Raw genomic sequence first — 8243 nt, 5'->3', positions numbered from 1 at the left:
TTTTTTTTTTTTTTTATTTGATGTGTCATCCTTGCACAGGGGCCATGCTAATCTTTTTTGTATCGTTCCAATTTTAGTATATGTGCTGCTGAAGCAAGCACACTATGTCAGTTTTCAATCAGTTGTCTCAACTCTAAATGTCACCCTCTGATACCTGCTCTAAGATTAACGGGCTGGACTTTTCATGCGTTTCTCCTTGCAAATAACATGATGTTATGCTTTGTTTGTCAGTAGAGGGCGCTGGAGGGACACTGGAAGAAGAAGGAATGCTCTTCTGGTTCTGGTCCTGTTAGGTTTCATTTTTCTTACTCTTGCTGCACAGTTTTTCAGGGGCAGATCCCGGTGGTTCTCTGCCCTAGATTCATGTCCAGAGTGAAAGTCCTTGGAGGGGCTCAGAGACCCCAGTTTGCAACCACTTTGCCACATTCCCTCCCTCACTGTGGACACCACAAATCCCACACCACATGCTGCCTTTGCAGTGACTCTTGGCACTTGGACTGTTTTTGCACACACACCACTGGTCCTGACCCTCATGCGGCTTTCTCTAGCACTGAAGTCTGGCAGAGCAAGCTTCTCCAGTACTTGACTTATGTAGCAGTCTAGTTTTCTCCAGCACTGTGTTCTCACCACGTGCACTTTCACTAACAGGTAGAAAGCATGGCTTTCTCCAGCACTTGCTTCCTGTATGGGTACAGCTTCCTCAGGCACTGGGCTCTTGCTGAGCCTACATGCTCTTGTGCTTGACTCCTCTAACAGCCTGCCTCTCATAGTTACTTTTGCCTGGTATATCTTGTTACTCCTTTTACTTACAAACTATTTCTCTTTGACTAGAAAGACGGCAATACAGTCGTGTGTTGGTTAACAGTGGGGATACATTTTGAGAAATGTGTCATGGGCGATTTTGTCATTGTGCAGACATCATGGAATGTAGTTACACAAACCTAGATGGTATAACCTGCTACTACAAGTCTAGACTATATGATACAGATGATTGCTCCTAGGCTGCAGATGAGTACAGCATGTTACTGTCCTGAGTACTGTAGGTGATACATACATATATATGTATAATACTGTAACATGATGGTAAGTATTTGTATATTTAAACACAGAAAAGGTACAGTAAAAATACAGCATAAAAGATAAAATGGCATGCCACACTTGTATGCCATGGTAAGTACCTAGGGCACTTAACAGGAATGGAGCCTGCAGGCCTGGAAGTTGCCCTAGATGAGTAAGTAAGTCAGTAGTGAGTGAATGTGAAGGCCTAGGACATTATGGTACACCACTATAGGCTTTATGAATGCTGTATATATAGGCTACACTAAATTTACAAAAAAAATATTTTTTCTTCAGTAATAATTTTAGCTAACTGTAACCTTTGGTGCAAAAGTAATTGTGGTTTCAGACCATGAATTTTAAGTCATTATAACTAGGCTCAAACACATCTTTATTAATCAAAATAGGAACCATTATAATCAACACATTTTTTTCCAATGAGAAATAAGTATGTTTATTCCTGTAGCGTAAAAATCTGTGCTTTGGGATTCAGCAAACTCTTGGAAAGCATTTTCTGCACCCTGCTGGCTGTGGAAACATTTTTCCTGCAAAAAGCTATCGGGATGCTTGAGGAAGTGGTAGTCAGTTGGCAAGAGGTCAGGTGAATATGGCAGATGAGGTAAAACTTCATAGCCCAATTCGTTCAACTTTTTTCCTTTTTTTTTTTTTTTTTTAAAGAGTTGGGGTCTCGCTATGTTGCCCAGGCTGGAGTGCAGTGGCTATTCACAGGCGCAATCCCACTACTGATCAGCACAGGAGTTTTGACCTGCTCTGTTTCCGACCTGGGCCGGTTCACCCCTTCTTAGGCAACCTGGTGGTCCCCCACTCCTGGGAGGTCACCATAATGAAGCCAAACTTAATATGGACACCCAATCGGCATAGCACACTACAGCCCAGAACTCCTGGACTCAAGCGATCCTCCAGCCTCAGCCTCCCGAGTAGCTGGGACTACAAGCACCGCGCCCAGCTGGTCTCGAACACCTAACCTCATACTCCCAAAGTGCTGGGATTATAGGTGTGAGCCACGGTACCCGGCTCCAACTTTTGAAGCGTTGGTTATGTGTTGGTTGTGCAATGTGCAGTTGTCGTGGGGAATAGGCCCTTTCTGTTGACCAATGCTGCTGCAGGCCTTGCAGTTTTTGGTGCATCATCTCATCAGTTTGCTGAGCATACTTCTCTGATGTAATGGTTTCACTGGGATTCAGAAAGCTGCAGTGGATCAGACCAGCAGCAGACCGCCCAACAGTGACCATGACCTTTTTTTGGTGCAAGGTTGGGTTTTGGAAGTGCTATGGAGATTCTTCTCAGTCCAGCCACAGAGCTGGTTGTTGTCAGTTGTCATATAAAATCCACTTTTTGTCTTACATCACAATCTGATCAAGAAATGGTTCATTGTCATTGCGTAGAATAAGATGACACTTCAATACAACAATTTTTTTGATTTTTGGTCAGCTCATGAGGCACCTGCTTATCGAGTTTTTCACCTTTCCAGTTTGCTTCAAATGCTAAATGGCCATAGAATGGTTGAGTTCCTTGGCAACTTCTCATGTAGTTTTAAGAAGGTCAGCTTCAGTGATTGCTTTCAATTGGTCATTGTCAACTTCCAATGGCCAGACACTATGCTATTCATCTTCAAGGCCCTCCTCTTCTTTGCAAAACTTCTTGAGCCACCACAGTACTGTACGTTCATTAGCAATTCCTTCGCCAAATGTGTTGTTGATGTTGCGAGTTGTTTCCACTGCTTTATGACCCATTTTGAACTTGAATAAGAAAATCGCTCGAATTTGCTTTTTGTCTAACATCATTTCCATAGTCTAAAATAAACGTAAAATAAACAGCAGTAATAAGTCATTAAAAAATAAAGTGAGAAATGCCCTTTAAAATGATGTATAACATAACCAAATTTATTTAAGAATGTATTCCAGGTCAGGCACAGTGGCTCATGCCTGTAATCCCAGCACTTTGGGAGGCCGAGGGAGGCGGATCATGAGGTCAGGAGCTTGAGACCAGACTGGCCAATATAGTGAAACCCCTTCTCTACTAAAACTACAAAAGTTAGCCAGGCATGATGGCACTCACCTGTAGTCCCAGATACTCAGGAGGCTGAGGCAGGAGAATTGCTTGAACCTGGGAGGCAGAGGTTGCAGTGAGCCAAGATCACACCACTGCACTCCAGCCTGGGCAACAGAGCGAGATTCCGTCTCAAAAAAAAAGAAACAAAAAGAATATTCCAAAACCAAATGGCAAATTCCAACAATTACTTTTGCATTCACCTAATAACTTTATTACTTTTTTTTTTTGAGACGGAGTCTCACTTTGTCACCCAGGCTGGAGTGCAGTGGTATGATACTGGCTCACTGCAACCTCTGCCTCCCCAGTTTGGTGATTCTCCTGCCTCAGCCTCCTGAGTAGCTGGGATTACAGGTACATGCCACCACGCCTGGCTAATTTTGTATTTTTAGTAGAGATGGGGTTTTACCATATTGGTCAGGCTGGTCTCGAACTTCTAACCTCAGGTGATCCACCCGCCTTGGCCTCCCAAAGTGCTCAGATTACAGGTGTAAACCACCTTGCCCAGCCAAACTTTTTACATTTTTAAACTTACTGGCTCTTTTGTCAGTAATCTTATTAATAAGCGTTATTACACTTAGCTTACAGTACACATTGTACAGCTGTAAAAAAATATTTCCTTTCTTTATATCCTTATTCTAGAAGCTTTTTCTATTTTATTTAATTAAATAATTAATTTTTTTTTTGAGGTGAAGTTTCCCTCTTGTTACCCAGGCTGAAGTGCAATGGCACGATCTTGGCTCACTGCAACCTCCGCCTTCCAAGTTCAAGCGATTCTCCTGCCTCAGCCTCCCGAGTAGCTGGGATTACAGGCATGCACCGCCATGCCTGGTGAATTTTGTATTTTTTTTTTTTAGTAGAGACAGGGTTTTTCCATGTTGGCGAGGCTGGTCTTGAACTCCTGATCTCAGGTGATCCCCCCACCTAGGCCTCCCAAAGTGCTGGTATTACAGGCATGAGCCACTGCAACCAGCCAACTTTTTCTATTTTAAAAAGTATATTTTTCAATATTTTAAACTTTTCGTTAAAAACTAAGACACACATACACACACACACATTAGCCTAGCCTACACAAGGTCAAGATCATCAAGATCACTGTCTTCCACCACTACATCTTGCCCCGCTGGAAGGTCTTCAGAGGCAGTAACACGCATGGAGCTGTCATCTTCTATGATAACACATTCTTCTGGAATCCCTCCTGTAGGACCTGCCTGAGGCTCTTCTTGAGGGACTATCACTCTTTCAGAAAATGTTCATGGTGGTTTGCTTGGTTTCATTCTTTCTGTTTTAAATCATACATTTGCTTGTAAACAGATAATGCACCATGAACATATCTTTCTATTAATGAAAACCTTTCAGTGTTGGGGTCCATGTTTTTAGCATTTTAAGGAGTTTGTTGAGGTCTGCAGCGGTTTCTGCTAAACCCTTGACTGTGAATTTTCTTCTGGGTTTTTCTTCTCCTGCAGTTTCTTTTTTCTCTTGCCTCTTCAGCTATGTGTTCCTGTTCCTGTTCCAACATCTCCTCGTTAGTCAGTTCCTCAGGAATTACCTGTAGGTGCTCTACCATGTCATCCTCTTCCACACTCAGGTTAAAATTATTTACCACCTCAACCAAGGTTTATTGATTTTTGACACCTCCTCATCCTTGACAAACACTTTGAAGTCATGGACCAACCTTTTGAGTGTCTTCTTCTGGATGGCATTCATACTGCATGGTGACATCACCCCAAGTCTAAGCAGGCTTCTTGATGCAGTCTTAGACATGTTGTAATCCTTCCAGAATTGTCTGTGTCTTCTTCAGCTGCAGCAATCACCTGGGCAAAGGTCCTCCTCAGATAATAGGCCTTAAAAGCTGCTACACCTCCTTGATCCATTAGTTGAAACAAAGAGGTGGTGTTTGGAGGGGAAAGCAGCATTTAGATATTGGGATGAATATCACCAGTAAAAGGAGGATATACAGGAGCCTTATCAACAATAATCAAAATCTTGACAAATATATTATTCTCCAAATAGCATTTCTGCATTTCTCTGGCAAAACAATTCAGGATTGCATCTTGGAAGAGGAGCTAGGTCATCCGTGACTTTATTTAATTTATTTATTTTTTGCCTAGGCTGGAGCACAATGGCACCATCTTGACTCACTGCAACCTCCACCTCCTGGATTCAAGCGATTCTCTTGCCTCAGCTCCTCGAATAGCTGGGATTGCAGGTGCCCGCCACCATACCTGGCTAAGTTTTTTATTTTTAGTAGAGATAGGGTTTCTCCATGTTGGTCAGGGTGGTCTCGAACTCCTGACTTCAGGTGATTCACCTGCCTTGGCCTCCCAAAGTGCTGGGATTACAGGCGTGAGCCACCGTGCCAGGCTATCTGTGACTTCTTATTGCTCCTGTAGTACACTGGCCATGTACGCTTACTGATATGCTTAAAGGCCCTGTGGTTCTCACTGTGTCAGATCACAAAGGGTTTCAATTTGTAGCCTACAACATTGTCCCCAAGGAAGACTGTTATCCTGTTCTTCAAAGCATTGAGACCTGGCATTGACTTGGCCTCCTTATGGTGAAAGTCCTCTTAGGCATCCATTTTCAGAATAGGGAAGTTTCATCCACATTGAAGATTTTCTCTGTCAATTAATTTTCCTGCACAATCAGTTTATCTTCTACAGTTTTCAAAATTCTTCACCTGGCTTCACATCAGCAATCACAGACTCACCACTCACTTTTTTTTTTTTTTTTTAGACGGAGTCTTGCTCTGTCACCCAGGCTGACATGCAGTGGCATGTTCTCAGCTCACTGCAACCTCCACCTCCTGGGTTCAAGCAGTTCTCCTGCCTCAGCCTCCTGAGTGGCTGGGATTACAGGCGCGTGCCAACAAACCTGACTAATTTTTTTTTATTTTTTATTTTTAGTAGAGACGGGGTTTCACTATGTTTGTTAGGCCGGTCATGAGTTCCTGATCTCAAGTGATCCGCCCACCTCAGCCTCCCAAAGTGCTGGGATTACAAAGGTGTGCCACCACACCCAACCTCACCACTCACTTTTACATTATGTAGTTAATAACATAATTAATCATTTAAACCATTCAGAGCTAGCAATAATTCAGCATAATAATTGGGTCTAGCCTTTTCTTTTAATCACAAGCAGATTTTTGCTTTGGCTGAGATCATCATGGTGCTGAAAAAGCTATGCTTCTGTGTCTAGTCTTCAATCCAGGTCATTAAAGTTTCTCCACATCTGATACAGGCTGCCCTTCTCAAATTTTTTTTTTTCTTGAGATGGAATCTCACTCTGTTGCCCAGGCTAGAATGCAGCGGCATGATCTCAGCTCACTGCAGGTTCCGCCTCCTGGGTTCAAGCAATTCATCTGCTTCGGCATCCTGCATAGCGGGGATTACAGAGATGTGCCCACCACTACACTTAGCTAATTTTTGTATTTTTAGTAGAGACGGGATTTTACCATGTTGGCCAGGGTGGTCTTGAACTCCTGACTTCAAGTGATTCATCCAACCTCAGCCTCCCAAAGTGCTGGGATTACAGGCGTGAGACACTGCACCTGGCCCTGCCCTTCTTAAATTTTTCTGAGTCTCATTGCCTTCAATGAAGCAGATCCTTTAACAGCTTCTGTTCACTTTGTTCTTGTTCTTTAAGATCATTGCTATGGGCTGGACATGGTTGCTCACATCTGTAATCTCAACACTTTAGGAGGGTGAGATGGGAGGACTGCTTGAGCCCAGGAGTTTGAGACCAGCCTGAGCAACATAGCAAGACCCTATCTCTATTTAAAAAGAAAAGAAAGAAAAAGAAAAGATTATTGTTCTGGTGGAATGGGACAATCATTATCACTGATTTTCCACCTTTGTAGTCCTTTGTCATTTTAAATTTTGTTTCCAGGTCAGTTACTTAACATGGCCACATCAAGTAACCTGGGAGGCAGAGGTTGCAGTGAGCCAAGATTGCGCCATTGCACTCCAGCTTGGGCAACAGAGCAAGACTCTGTCTCAAAATAATAATATCAATAGGGATAGCATCATGTAAAAAAATGTAAAAAAAAACTAATAAAAAATATATAAACCAGTAACAGTCATTTATTATTATCAAGTGTAATGTTCTTACCTAATTGTATGTCCTTTAAGTTTGTTTACACCAGCATCACCACAATCATGTGAGTAAGGCATTGTGCTATGCCATTACCACAGCTCCAGCGTCACTAGGGGACAGGAAATTTTCAGCTCCATTATAATCTTATGGGACTACCATTATATATGTGGTCTGTCATTGATTGAAACAGTGTTAATGCAGCACATGACTGTAGTTGGATCAAGTTTTTTTTTTTTTTTTTTTTTTTTTTTAAGACGGGATTTCACCCTGTTGGTCAGGCTGGTTTTGAACTCCCGACCTCAGGTGATCCGCCCACCTTGGCCTCCAAAGTGCTTGGATTATGGATCAAGTTTTCAAACATCCATTATGCCAATCTCTTTTGATCCAAAATGTTTAGTTCATTTACATTTAGTGTAATTACTAATAAGATAATCACTAATATGATTTTTTTTTTGAGATGCAGTCTCGTTCTGTCACGCAGGCTGGAGTGCAGTGGGGAGATCTCTGCTTACTGAAATCTCTGCATCCTCAGTTTAAGTGATTCTCGTGCCTCAGCCTCCTGAGTAGCTGGGATTACAGGTGTGCACCCTCATGCCCAGCTAATTTTTTGTACTTTTTGTAGAGACAGGGTTTCACCATGTTGGCCAGGCTGGACTCCCAACTCCTGACCTCAAATGTTCCACCACCTTATCCTCCCAAAGTGCTGGGTTTGCAGGCATGAGCCACTGTTCCCAGTTTAATAAGATTTATGTCTGTCATTTTGCTGTCTACATGTCTTCCATTTTTTGTTCCTCTGTTCCTCCATTGCTACCTTCTTTTGTGTTATTTTCTAGTATTCTCCTTTAATTCCCTGTTGTTTCTTTCACTTTGTTCTTTTGAATTATTTTCTTAATTATTTACTGGGGATGGCACTTAACAAGTTAAAACAATTTAGGCTGGGTACAGTGCCTCACACCTGTAATCCCAGCGCTTTGGGAGGCCAAGTCAGGTGGATTACACGGTCAAGAGATCGAGACCATCCT

The 8243-nt window shown here is 42.5% G+C and overlaps 1 pseudogene; it reads right to left on the bottom strand.

Moving 5' to 3' along the window:
* On the bottom strand, nt 1-101 carry LOC119469041 (annotated as a pseudogene).
* Nucleotides 102-8243: the final 8142 nt, after the last annotated feature.

This window comes from Cebus imitator, unplaced genomic scaffold, assembly GCF_001604975.1.
Source record: "Cebus imitator isolate Cc_AM_T3 unplaced genomic scaffold, Cebus_imitator-1.0 Scaffold552, whole genome shotgun sequence".
NCBI lineage: Eukaryota > Metazoa > Chordata > Mammalia > Primates > Cebidae > Cebus > Cebus imitator.
The sequence above is the reverse complement of the archived record's forward strand: the minus strand, read 5'-3'. Positions and strand labels throughout refer to the sequence as shown.